Source organism: Scomber japonicus, chromosome 11 (genome assembly GCF_027409825.1).
Source record: "Scomber japonicus isolate fScoJap1 chromosome 11, fScoJap1.pri, whole genome shotgun sequence".
Taxonomy (NCBI): Eukaryota; Metazoa; Chordata; class Actinopteri; order Scombriformes; family Scombridae; genus Scomber; species Scomber japonicus.
In genome coordinates, this window is record NC_070588.1 from 15,247,400 (window position 1) to 15,271,612 (window position 24,213).

Sequence of the window (24,213 nt, forward strand, 5' to 3'; positions counted from 1 at the left end):
TTTTTTTACGTAATCAAGTCAACTTGGCCTTAAAATAATAAAATAATCAACTACAAATATAGTCTTGGCTGTTTTGGTATCTTATTGAAAAATGTGTTCTATGACATTGTTGTGCAGAGGGGAAGAATTTTTTAGTCTGTCTTAAAACAACAGTCAGGTGCCCATATGAACACTGAAACTGAAATGCAATCATTTTCTCCTGTTCATACTGACCATTACAAAATCCCTTCATAATGCATTTCAATATTACAGTCTTTTTAGTGCCAAGGTTCCTCCTTTTGTGACTACACTTCCACTGCAGCTCAACAGGGAAACACAAAGAGGGAATTTGATGCTAAGAAGACTGTAAATGTGTCAGATACCCAATAACCACACACTGCTGAAGCCTCATATAAGCTTCAGATACACTTCTAAATGCATTTTTTGCACTGAATGACTGTGGACACACTATGGACTTTGGCTCCCATCACTTTGGGATCTTTTAATAGGTCTATATATTAATAATATGAACAAGAGGAATGATTACAGCATGAAAACCTCTTTCACTGTTCATATATTGACACCTGACTGCTGTTTTAAAAATAGATTTGAAAAACTGTGAACCCTTTTAACCCTTTAAGTTCACTTTCACGCAGGGAGTTCCTGTCCCATGCAGATTCAGTTTAAGCTGATTTCCTCCACCTGCTGGTCAGCCAGCCTTGCATTAGTTTCGGAGCAGCTTCAGAGTGCTCATTGGTTCAGGAGGAGGTGGCCAGACTCAGCAGTATCGGTTTCACACCCTCCTCATTCCCCTGCTGTTCCTCCTCCTTCAGAGAAAAATCAATTGTTCCTCTGCCAAAAAAGATGATATGGCATGTGAGTGAAACTGTACAGAGCAATGAATTTCTGTGACAGTTTTAAGAGGACAGATGAGGGAATACGTGTCACTCTGAAATGCTTTACACTGTCAGAGTTTACAGTAATACGTCCACTTCCTCTGACATCCATGTCTTAGTTATTATTATGCGCTCTTTGAGTTCCCGTGCAGTGCCATTGAGGAGAAAATGGGAGCTATTTTTATCCACAGCGTCACAGAGGAGAGAAACTAAGATATCCCACTCTGCTGCTTTTTCTTGATACCACGAACAGCGTCTGAAAGCAATTCACAAGCAAGTGCACCAGTAAATCACTGCTGTGTCTCATTAGTGTGTAGACCTGACTTTATACACTGAAGATTTACATCCACTGCTGTTCAATCCAGTGGTTTTGGATGATTATAGTCACGTGCATGAAAAAAAGTATAATTTGGTTACCTACAGTTTTGTGTAATTTGCTGACAAATTGACTTGAAGACAGCAAATAAATGAAAAGAGGTCATAAAATAAACAGTAAAGGCGATTTTTCATAAGAATTAATTGTATAATTTTTGTAAGATATGTAATTATTATGTAAAATTTATGAGTAAAAAAGAGAGTGAAAAAAAGTGAGTGAAAAAAAGTTTTATAATGTCATACTGAGGCCTTCACTGCTGCTTGGAAAACACAATGTTGGTTGTGTTTCTTCCTTTATGCACATAGTAATTTCTCGATTTTAAGCAGCTTTTAGAACAACTTTTAACATATGTATTCATTTATATGAGTTAATTGAATGACATTTACTTCAAATGTTATTTTTAGATCAACACTTTTAATAGTTTTTGAGTGCATATAATCAACATGAATGTATTATTTATTTGTTTCAAAATAAAATGAATTATTTTAAGGATTTTAATGACTTTCCAATGAATTGTCCAATTTCTCGGTTTAAATAAATTACTTTAAAGGGATAATTCTAATATTGAAGGGCGTCATTTTAGAGCCTGGCCTACATTTACCAGACAAGACATTTCTTAAATTTTAATAGTGCAAAAAGTTTGACGCTAGTTAGAACTAAGAAACATAAACTTAATAATGGATTTATGAATAGCTGGTGCAACTTGTGCAGGTAGTTGAACTGGTTTTCTTTTGTATGTGTCTCTGATAATGAAAGCAAATAATGAAGCTTTTACTGTACTGCTGTGTGCACACATGACTTAAAGGGAACTTTAAGGACAGGTTAACAATGTTTCTGTCTGTCAGTAAGTCAGTCTTAAAACAACATTCATATTATTCATATTTAGTTTTCCTCACTGTAATCATTCATTGTGTTTATTCTGGCTGTCAAGAGATCCCCTTCCAATGTGCTTTCAGTGTAAATGATGGGGGCCAAAAGGTTTATATGAGGCTTCAGCGGTCTAGCTTAGTCATATCAAGTGGATATCTGCCACATTTACAGTCTTTTTTAGTATCAAATTCCCTCTTTGTGTTTCCTTGCACAGTGTTTCCTGTTGAGCTTGAAGTTTGGTTACTGTATGTGTGTCTGATAATGAAAACAAATAATGAAGCTGCCATACTGTATGTCTGTGTGCACTTAACTTAAAAGGAACATTAGTTAAAGGGAACAAATGTACAAACAATGGGGTGTACCGGGTCCTGGTTAACCCACTCCCGCACACTGTTCACACTCTGTCTCTGCACCTATTCACATTCATAAATTCCCCATCAGTCATTAATTAATGATGGATCCTTAATAAAGAGTGTATTCTGTTTATGTATGGGGAAAAAAGACATTCACAATCACTATTTGATGGTCTATATGGTATATAAAGAATACAGTAACATGTTTGAATGATTTTTGATTTTTTTTTTTTGGTAATAAATAAAGGTCAAATTTGCACATTTACTTATACAAAAATGTGTATCAGCTGCATTTTATTTCCATTTTTGTATATTCAGGGTCACATTAAAGTAAAGTCCACCTTAGCAGAAATGTGTATAGGATGTTTTTACAACTCCTGAACAGTATGTAAGGGTTAAGATTCTACGGCTCCCATGAGTCTTTGATACTTGTGCACTGTTAAAGCCTGATGGGAGATGTAGTTGAATGCTTACAATTTAGTCTAGTTTGCCTTTTTTTGGTTTTCTAGCTTCACCCAAAAAAGATGTAGTGATAAGTTTTTGGGGTTTTGTAAATAGTAAATCATTTATTGAGAGTCACAGTCCCTGATTTAGTCTTGCACTTCTAAATTATAATGAATTCGTAATGAAGGGTTACATTTTTCACACACATGAATTTATAGTGAAATATAGTGCCCACATGATGTCTTGTCATGTTTTAGTTTTACACAGAGTTACAGGAGTTACATGTAACAGTGTTAATTACAAAATAAATCTAACTATGATCCAAAAAAATGTGTAATTACATTACAGTTACTTATGAAAATGTGTTTGATTATAAAGGGGGTTACACCTGAATTCAGACCTTTAAAATTTTGCTCAGGAGGGTTTTTTCTTCATATTTTAATATTTAACATGTTACTGAATACATATATTGCTGTTTTTAATTCTTTGAAATCAATATCTTTTTTATATTTTGTAAATAAATCATGATGTGGGCTTAAATGGTTTATTAATTAAGCCCCTGCCAGACTTTTGACTTTTTTCATAAAACATCTTTAGTTTATATTCCAAAATCTACATGAACGAATTAATACATTTTCAAATGATATAAATATAAATCATGTCAGTATCTATGAAAAACACCTGAATTTAGATTTTAGTGGGCTTAATGGGTACACTTAACCTAACAGCTGAAAACATGATAGAAAATTAGAAAAGTATCCAAAAGTAATAAGTTACTTTGATTGAGTAATTGAAATAGTTACATTCCTCATTACATTTTAAATAGGGTAACTCATCTGTAATCTATTACATTTCCAAACTAACCTCTGTGGTATCTGTTTTGCCTTTGTCCTGTGACATCATGTGACATTCAAACACATGTTTTTCTTAGGTTAGAAGTTAAAAGTCAGGCCATAGGCTGTTTTTTCCTGACTGATCAAATGTTCAGAAGGTGGAGTTCTCGAGTATTTAGAGATAGGAAACTAGTGTTGCAACTGGAGTAGAGTTAGAGACTCAGATCGGCACCAGGGACTCAAGATTGGATGTTTGACACTGTTCTCTTTTGTAATAAAATCTTTAAATATACAAGTGAGACGTGTGGTTTCCTTCTTTTTCATCAACACATCAAGAGACAACCATTTTATACTACACTTCCCAAACCTGATTGTGCATTTCGGAGTTGAAACACAGATTGGTAAGAGGTGAACTACTTCTGCCCTCCGCTCACTTTTGTCAGGTTTTCAGGTTGACAGACTGACTCTTCCTAAATAGACGATCTTTGACAGCGCTGGAGTTTACAGGTGCACAGCGGAAGTGACGCCAGCTGCTCGCTCACAAGACTCACTGGATTGGACAGTAAATAGACGGACCAAGAGAGAGAGAGAGAGAGCCAGAGCGAGAAGCAGTGGGACATCTCTGAGGCACACACCGGCGATAAACGGTAATAATCTTCATTTTGTATGATATTTATGGAAAGATAAGCGCTTAATAGTGGAGATTAAAACATTCACGTTGGCACAGTGTGAACAGAAATGACCGTGTTTGGGTTGAAATGTGCAGACTGAGGCAGATGTCAATGAGCTGCGGTCTGAAGACATTATTATCAGAGCAGAAGACTGTTTATAGCAACTGTTTAGGCTCTTTATGAATGAAGTTTTCTATCCCAAATGGCCTTCTTCTTCGTATCAAACCACTCGTTAACAGAGCAAAGCTGTGCCTATTTAGTTAGAACCAGGAGGAGTCCTAACAGCAGAGATAATAAACATTTACTTCTTATTCGCCTTTCATTATATAACCGAGTGGACAGTGTTGTTGAGTAGCTGCTTCTGGTCTGTTGTAACCAGGAGGAGGAGGAAATTATAGGCTGCTCCAGGAGAAGAGGCTAAATTATAGTAGGTGGTGAAGAAATGTTTGTTTTTGAGTCATATTGTACTTTTGTCAAGTATTTTGACTACGTGGCTATAAAGTGAAATGAAAGGTTGGTTCAGTAATTATGTCATCTTTTATTGAGGATGCTATGTGGGCAATAGAGGTATCAGATATTCTATCAGTTCAGTTTTTTATTTCAAGTGTATCAAATTCAGCTTTATGGTAATTTTGGAGGCTGTAGTAGTGTGTGGTGCTGTTGAGTTAAATGGCATTATACTAGTCTGGGGTTGAGATGTTTCTAATACTTTGTCTGTCCACATGTATAGAAATGAGGGTGTAAATTAAATGAGAAGTCTCCTATTATAAATTAGAAATGGGACAAAGTCTTTGATTTGCATATCGTAAGTCATGAGTAATTTAACATTTGCATTTTTACATTTTGTCATTTGGTTTTTATGAAAAGCGACTTACAAACGAGGCAAAACAATCACGTGTTTGAAGAAAGTAGCTGACCAGGCAGAAGTGAGTGCTAGGCAGAAGTTTATTGTTGTTTGTTTTATTGTTTATTTTTAAAAAACAATAAAAGTAAGAAACAACTGAAAGTAGATGTGTGCAAAAAATTCGATAAACAATAAGAAAGTAGTGAAACGATCAATAAAGTAATAAATGTTAATAATCATGAATAAGATGAGAAGAGTCCAAATTTAATGGCATTAAATTTTTTGAAAGAGTAAAAGTTAAATTTGTTGTAGGCCTCCAACTAACAATTATTTTCATTATCGATTATAATTTTGATAATTTGATTACTTATTTGGTCCATAAAACATGTCAATAGCTGTTTCCCAAAGCCCAACGTGATGTCTTGAAATGTTTTGTGCCGACCGGTAGTCCACCACCCAAAGATATATGTAGTTTACTGTCACAGTAGACTAAAGAAACCAGAACTTTTTTTTTTACATTTTAGGGCCTTGGGGAGGATCTATAAGTCAAAAGGTGCAATTGAAGTCATGAGTTGCAAGTGTAAAATATTGTCAAGTTAAAGCCTCCATATTTATGACACTTCTGCTACAAACTAAACCCTGAATGTAGAAACATTACAACCTTCATGAAGGTAGGATTTATTGCAGGCCTGTACCTACTACCTAATAAATTAGGATCAGAGCATTGTTCTGTTTCAGAGGTGATGTGCAGTGATGATCTTACTGTCTTACTGCCTCCTGTGAGATGTGGGTTGGTAATATCTCACCTGCCTGCTCTCTGTGAGCAGTATAGCAGCTCTCAGAGGCCATCTGACACAAATCACACACAATCATTCATCCGCCTTTCACCAAGATGTGATGTCACAACAGTTTTATGCTTCAGCTGCTTTTCATTTCTGTTGCAACATACTCTGACAGTCAGTCAACAGTGGAGAGCGTTACACGTGTGACCGCTGGATGCTGTGTGCTGTCACGACTGCAGTGTTGCATTCCAGCCTCGTTGTGCTGAGTGGGACATTTCCAGTTAAGTGTGTGTGTGTGCCACTAATGGCTTTGCCTCTCTTGTATCTCCTGCCGGTCTATGGTGCACTCACAGGTCACTCTCAGCAGCAATCAGCCAAATGTAGTCCCCCACTAACAGCGTGTTGAAGGCTACACCTCTCAGGTGTTCTTTGTGTTCTTAACTATGGCACAAAGACACCTAACACCAGGTTTACAGCAAACCCGAGCAGCTACACATGCGGGGGAGTTTGGCCTTTTAAAACCACAGCTATCATCATGTACACACAAAAGCTCTTGTACAAGGAGTGTATCGACATTAAACCCAAGCCACCAACAGTGAATCCGCATACTGTTATTTTTCCCATCAGGGTGCTGATTCTTAATTGAAAACACGACAAAGAGGTCCTGTCATTTCTGTGTTGTGACCATTGCTTAAAGGATAATGCATGTGGAGCTGAAATTAGTATATTTATTGATTAGGTGATCGACAGGAACATTTCAAAAATCGTTGCAGTTGTGTAATGAAGCAAAAATCCTGCGGCTTCATGCTTCACAGATCAGATTATTTGCATATTCTCTATATTTTATATATTTTAAATGTAATATCATAACTTGAAAAAGTCACCAAAAACTCTCAGAACATTTGTCATTTTTCAGTATTTTTAGCTTAAATTTGATTATTTTCTTATTAAATCTCACGAAAAGCAAATCAAGCAGACCAAAATAAACAGTGATTTGATCTTACTAATGAGTGTTGCCTGTGCAGCCAAAGCCTGATATATACAGTATTGTTACACTGTAGTTTATTTTGAGTCAGTACACTGACCTGATACTGTAAGTAATCACTAGAGCGCCAAGTGTATTTATCCACGGATGAAAATAGTCCCCAACAAATGCACTATTTATCTCTCTTTGAGTTGCCAAACTTGCGATCTGATATCTGTTGTTGATATTAAAAGTTCATTCTTAAAACAGAAACAGTGGTTGACAGAATAATCTCAATGCAATGCAAAGAGCACCCACACACTAAATCAAAACGCCCTTTATTTTTATCTTCATGCCTCAGCTTCAGTTTTCCTCTGGCAAGATTAGGGTGTGCAGGAGCCCCTTGCAATGCAGTTTCATTGATTTTGTATTTAGCACCGATACCACTGAGATTTTGACGACATGTGCATGACTAAACAATCACACCACATGGTCCATAGTAGCTGTCCTGGAGCTTTCAGTCATTTCACAGGATCTTGTTGACATTCAAACTATCCATTTTGGCTTAATATTATTAATGAGATGGCGGCATGTGGAGATTGCAAGGCTCAGCGTCTCACCAGTGCAGTGTAGTGGACTCGGCTGGGCGCGTTGTCTTCATGGCTCACAGAGTAGCAGCAGCCTCAGGTAAAAGCAGTAATGCAGGCGTATGCACGTTTATGTAAACAAAACAGGATGCTTGGACTCTGTCATTGCTGGTATCCTCTGCTTTGCTGATCTGCTGAGTACTGATTATTATGTGCAGGCCATTCTACCTACCACACCAGTCTACTTGTATTGTTGCTGCAGCAGTTTATGTCCCTTCTAGTGCAAAAGTACCCATGAAAGAACATGTTGCTGCTAATAGCAAGCTGCAGACCATACACTCTAACTGGGGGCTTTATTGTCGCTAGGGTCTTTAATCTCTGCACTTTGAGATCTGTACTTCCAAAGTTTCATCAGAATGTGGCCTGATTGGATATCTGACCATGTGCTTAGAGCCTGTGCAGAACAGCTTGCCAGGGTTTATAAGGACATTTTCAAACTGTCCCGGGTGCAGGCAGTTGTCCCCACAAGGTTCAAGACTGGCTCCGTCGTGCCAGTGCCACAGTACTCCACTGCTATCTCCCTGAATGACTTCCATCCTTTCGCACTTACCCCAATCATTGTCAAGTGCTTCCAGAGACTGGTTCTTTCACACTCGAAATCCTGTCTTCCTGCTACAGTGGAACCACACCAGTTCCAGTGTAGCAGTGTGACCTGCCTACAGATCAACAGAGGATGCCACCTCCACGGCACTCCACTGTGCCCTTTCCCACCTGGACAGTCACAACTCATATTTCAAAATGCTGTTCATTGACTTCAGTTTAGCATTAACACTAAGATCCCCTCCAAGATTTGCCAGCTTGGTATCAGCACTTCCCCCAGCAACTGATCTCTGGACTTTCTGACTAACAGATCCCAGTCAACATCTCCACCTCCACTATTACCCTGAATAGCACAAGGTATGCCACAAGCCTGTTCACCCATGATTGCGAAAAGACGATTGGTTTTCATTCGCTCATTTGCGTGTCATGTCAACTTTTTATGATGTCACCGTGTGGGTCATTTCCTTGTTGCAGTGGGCACCCTCGTTCCAGTTTGTGAACTAACAGCTTCTACCTGCTGAAAAGATCTCACAGTCAGAAGTAGGAGATTGTGAGAGGAGCAGGGGTAAATTGACCTCGGGTCTCTCCACAGAAAGCCTGAGGTAGGAGGAGCGGGGGAATCTAGTGCAGCTTATTTGTATGGTAGCCTTATGATGCAAAAAGTAAAATTAGTCATACGTATGTTGTTTAATGTGTGTGATAGGATTTGTGTAATTTATTTTTATTTCTGTGTTTTTTATTTTCAATATGTAATAATTTGGTATAATCTGTTTTTTTAATTTCAGTTTATATTTATATAGGCTACTGGAATTGTTTCTAGTCATATTTCAGTTTTGGTATTTGTGGTTGTATATCATTTTGGTATTTATGGTTATTATTTCCATAAATACCAAACTGATCTATCTATAAAATATCTATTTATGTGGGTGGGTGGAGAGGGGAATACCTTTTACAATGCTTGCATATTGCATACTGCATATGATAATTCATACTTAGAAAGTAGAACTGAAGTGACGTTCGCTAAAAGATGTCTAGTTAAAACATTTCAAAATGCACAGTCTGCGTTGTTTTGCATTTTGTGCATTTTTCCATGTCATCATTGAAGTTTAAAAAAAAAAGTTATAAAATCTCATCTCGTTCTCGTGAACACAATATCGTGTATCGTCACACCCCTAATCACTTATGTTGTAGCATTTTCTTTCCTGCACTCATCTGTAAATAATACTGTATTTTTGCACTTCTGTTTGATGCCAAGTGCATTTCATTGGTTTTGTACCCGTACTCCAGCAATGACAATGGATATCAGACACTAGGGGAAGCTGGAGAGTATTTAAAGAAGTTAACAAATTGTTATTTTTTACTTTTTTGTGGAATTGTTTTCACAATGAGACACGTATAGAATGACTGGAGCCTCATCCTCTTGCATGGCAACACAGTGTTTATCAAGGTGTACACATCGGAGTTACTGAGCCCTGACACGAGCAGAGCGTTAACAGAGGCATATGCAGGGGGGCGGTCCTGATGCTGGCGTATAGACATTAAGCTGTATTTATGTAATTGACATGTGTAGCAACAGTAGCAGTGTAGCCCTGCAGCTGGTCTGCTCTCTCTAATCCAGTCCTGGAGGCTCAGCTTGTTTGTTTTGTGTCACATTTATGTGGTGGTGCTTCCAGTGTCATGTTGTATCAGGCTTAAAGATTAAGCTTATTGATATGTTTCGTGAGATGAAACGTGAAGTTTTTATGATGAAAATACAACTATCTGATTTGAAAGGCCACAGTGAATAATTTCCCACATCTGCATTAGTTACTCACGTTTTGGATTTTCATTTTAAATATAGTCATAAAGCTCCTACACAAATTATTCACCCTCACAAGTGTTTTTTGGTGATTAGGCTGCTCAGGTCTGTGTGGGTGTGTACAGGACGTTTATTTAATTTACCTCCTTCATTCTTATGTTGGCTTTGATGCCGTTATTAAGGCAGGGCTAATCACCTGTATGGGTGTTCAAGACCTTTAATTACCTGTTTTCGTTTTCCCTCAGTTGTGTCAGTTGGTCAAATGGTCTCAATTATTAGACATTTTTCACAGCTGACATTTTGACTTGTCTTAATAGGAAAAACACAGGTGTTACTAATAACACTAATGATGACTGTGTTCTATTCATAAAACTAGCACACACAGTGCCAGGACACTGAAACCAAAGCAGTGCTGTGCCCCATGTCAAGATGTTGATGATGTGGCACAAAATTAGAGAAGAGATACAAGACAGAATGTAAAAAAAGACAACCGCAATATGTTGTACACCTGATTTGTGCTGAAACAATCTGATCTCCAACATTATCATCAAAAAGGACAAAAACTGTACTGGTTCCAGCTTCTCAAACATGAAGATTTGTTTTTTCCCCCTTCTATTTTACATTGCTTGTTAATTGAATATCTGAGCATTTTGGACTGTTAGTTGGACAGAATAAGCAATTTGTAGACCTCACCTTGGGCTGCTAGAAACCGTGATGGACATCTTTCACAATTTCCTAACATTTTGTTGACTAGATGATTAATTGAAATTGAAAATGATTGTTATTTGCAGCCCTAGACCAAACTACTGTAGGGCAATGCAATATGTCAATATTACATCTATTGTGATAAGATATCACTAGATATCAACTTAGATTTTGGATATTGTAATATTGTGATATGGTGTAAGTTTTTTATAAGGCTGCATTACAGTTAAGTACTCTTCTGAACTTACCAGACTGTTCCAGCTGTTCTATCCCACTTAGTCATATTGTCCACAGTGCTGACGATTTATTAAAAGTCTCATTGTGTAAATATTTTGTGAAAACAGTCATCCCTAAAATATTGTCACAATATCATATCAATATCTGATATATTTGATTTTTGTCCATATCACCCAGCACTACACCCAACACATATTTGTACCATAAAAAATGTCAACAATGGGTCAGAATCTATTTTTAGGTGTGCTTGGTTTACATTAGTGGATGTTTAACAGCTGTTAAAAATAGACCTCACATAGGTTTATGTGCTGAATGTTCACATTGCGTTCTGCACAGCAGTTGAAGTTCAGTTAAGTGGAAAAATTCCAAACAACAAATGTTGGGCTGAAGGAGGGATGTGTACATGAATGTATTGCCCACCTTCTCGTTCACTCTCTCTCCCTCTGTCTGCATCCTCTTACCCGCTTGCACTCTCTTTTCCCGTCCTCCCCTCTTCTCCTTCAGGCCCTCTCCTCCTTTCCTTCCTTCTGACTGACATTTCTGTAATGACACTGTCTGAGCTCCACAGGCCCTGCCTCCATGCCATCCTTAGCTTAGTATGCGCCACACACAGGGCCAGTCTGTCACACTGAAAGCCCGCCTGGCACGCCTCACATCTATATCAGACCACTAAATGCCAATAATGGCAATTCAGCTTGATTAAGAAAGTAAGCATCTTCCGTCTTGTGGGCCCCTCTGCTCTGTTGGCTCTCCTGCAGATAGAGTTGCCCTTTGCCAAAGGTTTATTGGACAAAATCCCAGATGCTCTGCTGGTCAGCCTCTTTGAGGATTGGGATTCTGTTGAGAAGTGGGTTAAGCCCCACATCTCTTTATATTTGGGCAGGGGTATTACAGTTGTGACTATGAGGGGGTTAGCTTAACTCGGCATTGTTGAACCCTAAGTGTGTCTGGGCTTTGCTGCTAATATTATGCAGGCTTTACTTACTGGAGCAGTAGTGGGTGTTGTTGGCAGAGAAGTCTGCATCTGCGCAGTGATACTTAGTTAAATTATAAGTTCATCTGCATTGTTTGCTTTTTAAAATTGGCTCGGGTATCACAATGGTAAGCACATCTTACATGAGAAAGTTGATCAAAATGCAGTTATATTCTAAACAAGCATCTACAGTACTTCAGTAGTGTGTGCGCTTTGGTGTGTGTGCATATATGCACGTAATGTATTCACGCAAGTGCACATGGCTTTAAATGTACTGCTCTCTTGTGATGTGTCTGCTAGCTGAGTTTCTATAATTACCACAGCCTGCAGCGCCTCATGGGGAGCATATTAACACACACGAGTGGAGGAGTGAGAATCAGAGCACATGGACAAGTCATACAGGCTGCTTGAGAGTGTTTGCATTATTGCTGACATCTGACGTGTCTGTAGAAAAATATAGGAATAATGAACAGTGATGCACGGTTGATCATGCTTGTCCAGTGTGGTGATAGTTAAGATTTTGTAAATCAGTCACGTGGTTTGAATGTGCAGCATACACCATCCAACCAAGTTGAATGATAAAAAAAAAGAGTCTCCATAATATGGAGCATCTTTTGAATAAATAAAAATGAATCAGTGTCCTAAATGTGAGGAGTTTTTGTAACTACATGATACAAAATGTAGAAGGCATGACATTTTCAATATGCCAAATATGCCAAGACGACTAAATAAAATAAAAATGATTTGATGAAACCGAGACATGTGATCATGATTAAGAAGAGAAGAGATTTATTTTTTCACATTATCGTGCAGCTGTACTGTACAGTCAATACTTAATGTACAGTGGGCACTCTTTCCCACAGTGTCCTCTTGTTTTCGTTTAGCTGTGACCTCACATAATCGTCTAACCTCTCACCCCAGGGAACAGCAGGCAGCAGCACTATATAAACCCCCAGCTACATAGCTGTAATATCAAGCAGACCACCACTGCCTGCCACCCCACTGCAGTGCCACACTATTGTCTGATTGGAGATGTGGAATTAGGAGGTGAAGTATATGTGGACATGACATGCCAGCGTGTGTTCATTTTCTCCTACTTCTTTAATTCCACTTAGTGAAATGATAAGACTTAAAGAGGCTGGAGAGCCTTCATAACATCTCATGTTATCTAAGGCTGGCTGCTGTGTTCTGCCTTATAGCGCTGCACGCAATCCCATAAATCATGCCCGGGATTACCAGGTGCATACAGTTGGTAGGCTGGACAGCATAGGCGGGCTTTCTGTTTGTATGCTGTCCACTCTGAACTAATGATAACAAGGGAACCAGGGTAGGTGGATTGTTGTGGTGCGGACAGAATCCTCTTGGAGTGTTGAACAGTCATTGTTATGTAATTTCCTCTCAGTGTGGGTGGCTGTGGGTTTGTTGGTGGGCTCAGCGTGGTAATCTCACAAGCATTATTTGTCTCTCAGAATCAGAGGATGTTGTGTGCAGGACTCACTCATCCGTGCCTGCCATTTGTAAAACCAACCAGTCAGCCAGGCCAGCCTATTTTTATCCATCGATCATAGCCAAACAGGTTTGTCCTTGTTCATGTAGTCAACATACTCAGTCCCAGTCTTTTCTCATTAGTTTAGGCATTTCCCGGACTAATCTGACTTCTTCCAATCACTCCATTTTATCCAACCACCAACCAGCTGAATGTGGGCCGCGTGACTTATAGGATTGCAGTTAGTACGAAAACATTATTACGGTTTAGTGAGAGTGTTTAGAGTGCTTATAATGCATTGTCACACTACCAAACCACAGAGATTTCTGTGCAATGAAAATACAAATATAAGTAATATTTTTCAAGTAAAGAAGACATATTGTACACCACCTAAATTAAAATAAAGCTCAGCTATACCTCCCTTCAAAAGGTAGAACACAGTGACTACAGAAAAGCTTTTAAGTTTTAATGTTGTGTCTCTTAGGTCCCTGAAAAATTTGCAGCAGAAAAATATATTGTTTTAGATTTGAAATAACCCGTGCCATCAAAATGCTAAGTGAACAGGCTAAAAGCCTTGTGACTTTGCCACCTTATGGCTTTAAATTAGCTTTTTGTATGTACATTTTGCACTTTTCCCTTTGCAAATATGTCAATTCAACTCTATTTTTAAAGCCAAGGATGTCTTTGAGAAGTTTCTTCTCCATAGAGAGAATGGCCAATGCTCTGAGTTGATCCTGTGACATTGAGGTCCGGAGGAAGGTCTGTTGAGAAGCACCTCTCAGATCCAGCTGTCTTCACAGGAGTTTTGATGAGGATCTTCAGCAGAGCCACAGCCATCGCTGGTACAGAGCCACAGCACCACTGCTGTTCTTGAAATTATCATTTCAGTAGATGAGTGACAGTTAAATTTTCAGCTTGCTCTTGTTCAGCAGTGGGTAAGCCTCTGTGGTAGTGTTCAGTGCTGCTTCAGGGAACCTGCTGTTGTACTGTTGGAATTTGTCTCCCTGCAGCAGCGCAGCACTGATCAGGTGCTCAGTGAAGGAAAACCGCTGTTCTGCATGGCCCAAGATAGTTTCACACGCCTAAAAAAAACAATAGACATAAGTCAACATTACGATATATAAATATATATTGTACAAAAATAAGTAATATATATAAAAACTACGTATGGTTTATTTGCTAGGGACAATTCAAATGAACATAGCACCACTATAAAACAAGACGACAAGAAGTCATGTTGCCCACTTTTCTGCATAATACAGCACTACTACAATTAAAAAAAACAAAAAAACCAACAGCACATATTCGGCTTCTCTCTCACCTCTGTAACTACCCTCTGAAGTTCACCTGGGGCTGGTGTACTGCTTTCTTGGCCAGCTGCTGCTGAGTTTCACCACAGCTAGGTTCTCCACAGAGAGCAGGGAGGGAATCTCTGAACAGAACCAGAAAATTGACATAGTTAAGTTGTTTAAGCATCACATTTATAAAACAACAATGTACAAATAATTTATCAGATTTTTTGCATGCTGTCTGTGAACTACTGCATGACTCCTTTTACAAAGACTGAGTCAGTGTCCACGTGAACCATGATGTGATGGAACAGTTCCAGGAAGCATCTGAAATTATCCTCCAGTAGCCTCACAAACCCTCCACCTTCTCAAATAGTGGTAGGATCAAACTCGAGTCCCTGATGGTTTCAAAACACAGGACAAGGGCATCACTCTATCAATCATACTGCTTCCCTTCAGAGAGCTTGGAAAAATAGCCAGAAAGTCTAGTCAGGTCAAAGAAGAGTTAAGTTAGTGAGCATAGCATTGAACATAGGGGAGCGTGTCTATGTTCCCACAGCACCTACTGTATGTTCCCACAGCACCTATGTTCCCATAGCACCTATGTTCCCACAGCCCTATGTTCCCACAGCACCTATGTTCCCACAGCCCTATGTTCCCACAGCACCTATGTTCCCATAGCACCTATGTTCCCACAGCCCTATGTTCCCACAGCACCTATGTTCCCACAGCACCTATGTTCCCACAGCCCTATGTTCCCACAGCACCTATGTTCCCACAGCCCTATGTTCCCACATTTCTAAGAGATTATTAAAATATAGGCCCTATGTTCCACAGACATGTGAGGTGTCCTGGTACCTCCTGTGAGGCTACGAGTGAAAGTCCCTCATGAGAAATAATTTACAAATTAAGCACTGGGGCGGGCACAACGCCGTCCTGATTGGGCACTCGCAAGATCAGGTAGACCAGAAGAGGTATAAATAAATAAAAAAACCTCTTGCACATCATGGGCGAACTGTGCATTTACAACTTATAATAAGTGTCACTGACTCTGCAAGTGCTGAGGGCTGTCCAATCCCACAATTCATCAAGTCCACAAGGGACATCAAGTGGAGTTTCTGTAGATTTCCAAAGAGTCCACTTTGGATGCACACTTCACCAGACTTTGCACAGAAAATTAGTCCCACAGCAATAGACTACAAAGTGAAGATGTAAAGAATACTACTAATTATTATTATCAATAATACAAAACAATAATTATCATAATAATGATAATTGACTGTGTAAAATATTTAATATTGATGACTTTTTTCACTTCTGCTGTGTTGTAGTGAGGTATTAAGTACATGCAGAATAACATGCCTATAGGCTCAATGATGTGGATGTATTTATTATAATCAGCTAAGCGAGAAGGGCAAAGGTTGGTTTTTGTCCATCTACAATGTGAAGGTCCTCAGTTGAGGACTTAATGTGAATGTAATATTAGCATATTCAGCAGACATAGACTGTAGTCACACAAAGGAGAGACAAACCTCTCTACTGTAACACCACCAATACTGTACTTGAGTATAGTTTTAGGTATGGACACTTTACTGGCATGTTGCAATTTTGTGGGACTGCCTACTTTAGTCCATGTTTAAGAGGGAAATAATTTATTTTACTACATTTATTGGAAGGCTATTTTGCAGTTTCATTTCCAATATCAAAACAATACTTTTCTGATCTTATTTTTAAAAATATATTCCTGTTTTTCTTTTTTTATGTCAAAAAAGATTGTGATTTGATTGTTGTGTGCATTCATAGATGTGTGTCTGCACACATCTGCATGTCTGTCCCGGTCTCTGCATGCAATGGTAGATTGGAAAGGTAAACCACTGTAAGCTGCGATGCTGTTTTTTCTCTTATTTATGCGGGGGACACAGTAGCTGTCAGTGCTGCTGTTCCGCTGCTGGTGAAATAGTAATGAGTGTGTATAACGGAGCTGAGCCAGTGTGGTTTACAGCCTGGTTGCACTTGTAGGCGAGACCAGGCCAGAGCACCATTGGCTGGCTGTACATGGTGTCTGTGTGCCGGTGATGGAGACTGAACAAGGAGGCTTTGGCTACTGCTGGGATAAACCTAACTCAGAGACTGAGGTTGGATTCTTTTTATGTCTTTGGTTTGGAAATGTTTAAAGAAGCTGCCTGGAAAATATTTCACCATCTTTGTCATGTAAACCCTTTAAGAAATGACAGGAAAGGGATGTTTATTATTATATCTGGTTATATCTGTAGTTCAGTTGAGGGTTTCAAATATGCTAATGTGAAAAATAATTACTAGGATTCAAGATTTTGAGGCTTTTTTTATGAGAAACATTTAATGTGTCGTTCTTTAAACATTTATATCAGTTTAAGTACTGTATCATGTGGACTGACCTCTGAAACATTGTGTCAATTAGAGCTGTAATGATGAATCAATTTATGGATTAGTTGATTGACAAAAATTGTTTGATACATTTTGATAATTAATTATTTTAGTCATTTTCTGACAAACACCGTCATTCTACGGTTTCATCTACTTTGCTGCTTCTCTCTTCTTTCTGCTTTAAATAATATTGTAAAGGTATTTTTTGATGTTTGAGACAACACACGACATTTGAAGGTCCTCAGTGCTAAGAAGCTGTGATGGGCATTTTTGGACCATTTTTCTTTAAACCTTTCATTAAATTTAGCCATTAGTTTCTTAATTAATCAATATCAGTAATGTAAGTAATCTGTAGTGTGGATTTCAGTTTTGGTACAGTAGGGTGATTTTGGTCTTTCCTGACTCTACAGATTTGCACAAATCAAAGCTGTGGCCTCAAGCTTAACAATAAAAGCTTAAGCTTAACTAAACTTAACATCTATCATAATTAGGGATTTCCGATAGCAGCATAATAAATATGGCAGTATTATATTGGCACTTTTTTCCATAACTTAAGTTGAAGTTGTTCTCTTATTTTGCACAGACAGTGTTCACATATATCACAATAAAATGAGGCATAATGTGTTATAGGAGGAATAGGAGATATGTTAAATTGTTACCTAACAGTTTTGGTGTAAAAAGCCTGCATATATCGGTATCGGGTGATATCAGAATTGTAAATTAAGAGTTGGACAATATCGGAATATCAGATATCGGCAGAAAAGCCAATATCAAGCATTCCTAATCATAATGTATAAATGTTGTGTTAAACTTGACTTCCTTTTCTGATAAACTTTGACAAATAAGTCCTAATTTGCAGTGACTGATATTCTTTACTTACACTACAAATAATTCTCAAAGGAATCTTTATACTTAAGTTTCAAATAGTTCCTAGTAATACAATTAGTTCTCAGTGTTTGCAGATTTAAAGTACATCTTTAATAAAGACACATGAAGCTGCCTTCATTTTATATTCACAAAACTGTGACTGGCTTGTGATCGTTGATCATTTAAGATTTTCAACCCCTCTGTGGCTTTGACCTTCACACTGCAATCACAGTTTGGTGGAAACTGCGATACAGCATCACCTCCAGTTTTTAGGCCGATGGTGTTGTCCATGTCATTCCAACAAAAGTAAATATGGCAGATGGTCAGCTCAGCAGAGGTGTGCTAGAAGGGTTGGAGAGGTTTAGTTTTCTCATGACAACAAAAGAGCTGTTTTGTGATGACGTCGAACGAGAGCACATTGAACTTGTTGTTATTTTGTCATTTGCCTTGTTTTCCTGTTTCCAACTGTAATGATTATCACTTCTGCGAACATAATTGCTTAAAAGGCCATCTTCTTTCATGTCTTATGTTAATGGTATATCCCATTTATCATTTGGTATGGTCCACTTCCATAATAGAAGTGATCTAACTCAGTCAACGTCACCTGTTGAATAGTCTGGATGAAACCACAACTGTAGTAATACGTGCTGTAGTACAGAAACTCAGCTGTTTGTTTATTGTGTGGTAGTGGTGGTTTCCAATGAAAGGATTGAACCTGACCCTGGACTTATGATTCTGACAGTTCACATATGGTGGGCTAGTTTTCTTGGACTCGGCAGTTCTATTTGTAGTAGTCAGGTATTCCTTTCTTTCATGTTCCTTTTAGCCAGATCAGAGCTAACCTACATAATCATATGTCCAAGTTATCAGCCATCCTTCATTCCTCACACATAAATGACTACGACCTAGTGTACAGTCAGAGTTTCTCAGCATAAGGACATGAAGGCACAGCCAGCTGTTTCAAGACCATTTCTGAAAGTACTTCATTAGATCCTATCTTCCCAGCCTGCAGGCACGTCAGAAGTGGTTCTCTGACACACCAAACATCAAGTTGGCATCACTGTGATGGTAGTTGATCCTCAGTTACCTTGGGCATTCTTGTGATTCTGGTAGATTACCTGTGGTGGGCTAGTTTTTACTTGGACTTGGTACATATGTTTTATTTGGAGTAGCCTCAGTCAGCCATTCCTTCATTTCAATAATTAATCAGTACACCAACTGTAATGAGCGGCGGTATCTACCTCAGCTCATATTTCAGCTGCTCTGCTGCTCTCCAAAGTTATTTGAAACTTTTAATTAAAATTAAATAAATTAAATTATTCTCAAGAAAATTTGAGGAAATACAGTGAGAAAATAACATCACATTTTAATTAAAAGGTCAGGTCTGATGTTGACATGGTTCATAATATCATAAGTGGGTTGTGGATGTGATACCGATGGTATAATATTATGATATTCATGCATTCAATTGTGCATGCAATACTCACAAATCAACACTGGATTGATGAGTTTAAAATATTTCTGTAATCAATATTTGGGTAGCTTTATCTTTAATGATACTGGAAAGCCTGAAATATACAGTCATAATGGTATATCATATCAGAATTAATGCATTTATATGTCTTATATGATAGAAAAGCAATAATTGCCTCTGTTGAAACTCCTAAATGGCTCGACATTGGCTTGTTGTAGGTGTTTCTGGCTTGTTTGTATTGCAAAGTAGCTCTGCATGTCTTCCACATGAACACACAGGCTTGTGATCTGCTGACCTTTGGAATTTGGGGCTATAGAGCAGAGCTTGAAGTTCTTGCTAAGCAAACAGGTCAGGTGTTTGAATTCCTTTAGATATCTGATGTCTGTCTCTCTCTGTCTCCTTTGCACTTTGTCAATATTTAACTAGAGTTCTGTTTTTGGGAATTCCCCTGCTGTGTCTATGTGTATGCAGTGTTAACGTGGCAGGAATAATGCCTTTGGTTCACACCTACTCATCCAGAAGAAGGAATCTTGATGTTGTGTTAAGTTTGCGAGTGTCCACCATAAAGGTGTAGCTGTAACAGATCAGCCAACACACACACACCAGTGCCTAATGTCAGTCCCATTAGAACCAGCATCCGCGGCCATCTGCACCATGACTCATTAGACTGTCATTTCACGCCGTTTATAGGCTGTGGTTGGACGCCTTGGCTTCAGCCTCACCCCGGGATATCAGACCTCCTCCTCTGGCAGTGTCCCCTGCGGGGTGTGGCTTGAGGACAGGGATTGGAGAATGCTGCTCGTATCCCAACCCCCAACACTCCATGCATCATTACATTCCTACTCCCCCACCCTTCAACATCATCTTCCCCAGAGGTCTTGGCCTGTAACGAGAGGACGGGGTGGAGCATCTGTTCCCCGAGCCACTCCTTTTATCCGCTGGCCCTCCCTTTCAATCAGTCTCTTTTCATACCCCCTCTAGTCTCAATCTCTGCTGTTACCACACACATACACACACACACGTACTTCAGACAGACAGACAGACCGACCATCTGAATTGTGCCCCCCCCCTTCTCTGCAGTCTTTTGATTATTTGGTAACTCAGTCTTTCAATCAATTTCTTAATCCTACCCTGAAAATGTTGCACCCCTTCCAGCGCCCTGATTGTGTATTTCTGTCTTCAATGTGTCATCTTAGTTCATGCCAGTTAACCATTTTCCCTGCTTTGTGTGTGTGTGCGTGTGTGTGTGTGTGTGTATGCATTCAGGTGAAGAGCAGAGAGACCGTAAACTGGATCTGACCCCACCACACGCTCAGTACACCTCTGAGATGCTCAGAAACCACCTGACAGGTCAGTACTGAACATGTGCACACACTGACACAAAAACAAACACACAGATGCTGTCACATGTGCAAAGAGAACGGCTGAATGAAGCTGTGTTACGTCAGCATATTAAAGAGGGATTGTGAGAGACTTTAAATGACCTTTCGGGGAGAAAAAAACAGCGGTTCCTCTGACATGCTGGCTCTGACCTTTTTTGATTTCTTTCTTACTGTCTCAGCCCTTCAGTTCTGAGTATGGACTCCTTTCAGGTAGTTTGATTTAAAAATTGAGGGGTCAAATTGGGTTACTTTATTTGACTGATAGTAGTACACAAGTCACGTGCAGACATCCTCAAATATGTCTTTTTTTTTCCTGCTCCGTAGAAACATTTGAGACAGAAAGCTATCAGTGTGAAGCAGAATACTTATTAGAGCTGTGCAGCTGTGCAGAGCATTTACACCCTGTGGAGAAAATGTACGTAGGTGAAGTGATTTCATGACTAGAATCATATTTCCAGTTTATTTAACTACAGGAGCAGGGTCTGAACTGTGTGTGTGTAGCAGGGTCAGGTATGTGTGTAAGGAGCTCGATGTTACCAGGGACACCTCAAGAAATGAAGTCCTGGAGGAGGAAACATCATCCAATGTCTTGTAGCTGATATATAAATCATTATTTAATGATTTATTGACTGTTGATAAAGACGTTAGTTACTGCATGAAACCTCTTTTTGAAGACTGCATTATTGTGCTCTCAATTTACATTTTCATCATCTGTTTATTTTGGCTCCTTTACCCAATTAGAAACAACTTGGAAACAGTTCAGTTCAAAATGAATATAATTTGAAGATATTTCACCACATTTGGCATTGAACCTACTTATGATTCATTTTGTGCTGCCTCTGTTTCTTAGTATGTTGGTTCACAGTTTTAAAGAAAGCATAAGCTGACGTTTACAGTCTACGTGCACATTTGAAATGTTTAGTCAGAAATGAAAACAGCTCTTGCCAAGGAGGATCCGGTGCGCTGTCATATGTGGGACATACTGATTACTGATACAATTGGCATGGAGAGAACTGATTACTGATTTGGTACAAAGGGATTTTCTCTCTGTGCAGAAACACAGTCTGCCCTACTTACAGAGACGCCACCGCAGCCTAACCTGCTGTTCCCAGCTGGTGCTGCTTTGAAATGCATCCCCCCACCCCCACCCACACCCCCTGCTCCTCCTCCTTCCCCTCTTTTCTCCTCTTCATCTCTCTTCGCTCCTCCTCTCTGAGTCTGTGCAGAAGGCTTGTCGTCCCCCCCCCTCCCCGGTATATGAGCCTCGTCCTCTCTGCGTCAGACAGCTCCATTCATGAAAAGTGTGACGTGAGCAGGTCTTCAGCGACCCCGGTGACGCTGCCTCCCACCCACTCACAGCCCAGGTGCTGCGGGAGTCAGAGGAATGTCTGTGCTGCCTCTCTCCCTGCTTTTTGTGATGTTTTTCTCCGTCCTGATCTCAGTCAGTTCAGTCTTTCTCCCCAGGGTTTTTTTTCCTCATCCTTGGCTCCGAGCAGAGCGACGACCATGAATCTGAGCTCTGTCTGCTGTGAGTAATCTGCTGATGCTGTGTCTTTGCGTTTACATCTGCGTGGAGGCGGTGCAATGTGGAGGTGGCTCTCCCCCTGCTTGTGTATGATTTGTCTTCTGGTGTTTTTGAAAGTTTGTGTCCTTTATCATAGATGTGAGACATCCCTCTGTGTTTGTGCTGTTTGTATGTGGACCAGCTGTCAGTGTTTGTTCAGTTAGCAGTACTGCAGGAGCATGTTGAGCGGTCGTGCGTTGGTGCGTGCAAGAGCTATTTTAGGAACAGCGGTGATGCTGCTGCTGCTTTTTGATGCAGTATTTCTCAGTGCCCTCTGAAGGACAGGTTGTGATGTAGGTAAAGGTATAGATCAGCAAAACCCGCCCTCCGCCTCCTGATGTAACAAATGAAACAAACGCACCTTCTGAGATGTGATAAGGCTGTTGGTCAGAGATGACACACTTTTCTGGGACACACGTGTACACACACACACACACACACACATGCACACATATAACATTTACTCTCCTATTCCAGTGTCTCCTTTTTATTTAGTTAACAATGCCTTTCTCTTTTTCCCTGCAACTTCAAACCTTCTCTTTATTTACTTGGCTTGGCAGCAGGAAAGATCTGTGTGTGCCCACCTCTGTCCTCTGCTACTAAGCATGTTTATGTAACTGCACAGGATGAGTAGCCGGCAGCCGGGCTTTAGAGGGGAGGAGGATGAGGAGGAGGAGGAGAGAGATCCATCCATCCATCCATCCATCCATCCATCCTCCACAGAGCATTTAAATTAATGGCTAGATGCTCATATCCATGAGGGGTTTGCCATTTGGATTTTTGTTCTGGAGTATCTAAATTCAGCTGCTTGGAGTACAGAATTTAATATTTAAACATAGATGAGGTGCATGTTGCGTTTTTTTAAAAACATTTTAAGGGCAAGCAGGGATAGTATAAACCCATGAGCTAATAGAAGCACTAATGTGTATTGATTTCCTGGCTTTTTGCTGTGGCAGACATGTAGTACTACTTACACTTCCTGTCGTTAGACTGAAATACTTTTTTTTTGCTCAATAGCTTTGTGCATTTTCATATTGCAGCCATTAAAATGGTGTCAGTCACAACCAGTCTCCTGCAATATGAATGTTTGTCTGTTGTGTCACTTTTTGTGTGTCTGCCTCTCTCTTCAGCCCTTGTTGTTGGTGGGCCAGGCAGGCTGTCCCTATTAAAAGAGCACAAGGGGGATTGTTGTGGCAGCAGCTGCTCTGGTGTGCAGAGTTGTGTGTGTGTATGTGTGTGTGTGCTGCTGTCTCCTGGCCGTGCAGGGCAGACAGGCCCAGTTCACATGGAGCCGGCTCCTCTTGTGTCCTTTGTTGTCGCTCTGGGAGTCTTTCCCATTGGAGCGTGGTCGGTACAGTATCACGCCGCAAGCAGCCACAGCAGCAGCAGCAGCAGTGGCAGAATAGCAGTTTCTCTCTCTCTTCTTTGTCTGTCTCTCATTCATTTTTCTCTGCTCTCACTCTTTTCTGTTTCCAGCTACAAAATTGCCTCCATGTCTCCGTCATTCACAGCCCTTTTCTGTCTTCCTAATCTACTTTACGCTGAGCCATTTTCTCTTTCGACTGTCTACTAGGCCCTTCCGTCCCTCTCTGTCCGTTTGCATTCATCATCTATCCGGATGGATCTGGTTAGCATTCATAAATAGAGCTCTGTAAATCTTTATTGTTAAGAATAGCTGGTAACAAAGAGTCGACTTGACTGAAAAGAGATTTTCAGAGCAGAGTATGCGTGATAGTTACAGATTTTAGTCTTGTAGGAGGCTGTGTCCTGGTTACAGTGCAGGCTGCAGCCTTACTGAGAGTCAGGGAGAACGAAGCTGGAGGGAGAGTGTGTGAC

The 24,213-nt window shown here is 39.8% G+C and overlaps 1 protein-coding gene across 2 annotated transcripts in view; it reads left to right on the forward strand.

Annotated features, from left to right (window-relative positions):
• Nucleotides 1-4,329: 4,329 nt before the first annotated feature.
• Nucleotides 4,330-24,213, forward strand: part of si:ch211-45c16.2 (mitogen-activated protein kinase kinase kinase 13) — a 37,937-nt gene continuing 18,053 nt past the window's right edge. The window contains exons 1-2 of one of the 2 annotated variants that reach the window (XM_053328494.1): nucleotides 4,330-4,398; nucleotides 20,698-20,781. The gene's annotated coding sequence lies outside the window, so the exon portion shown is untranslated. Of the gene's footprint in view, nucleotides 4,399-19,939; nucleotides 20,527-20,697; nucleotides 20,782-24,213 lie in introns of those variants that run through there. The other variant, XM_053328495.1, reaches the window with a different exon arrangement.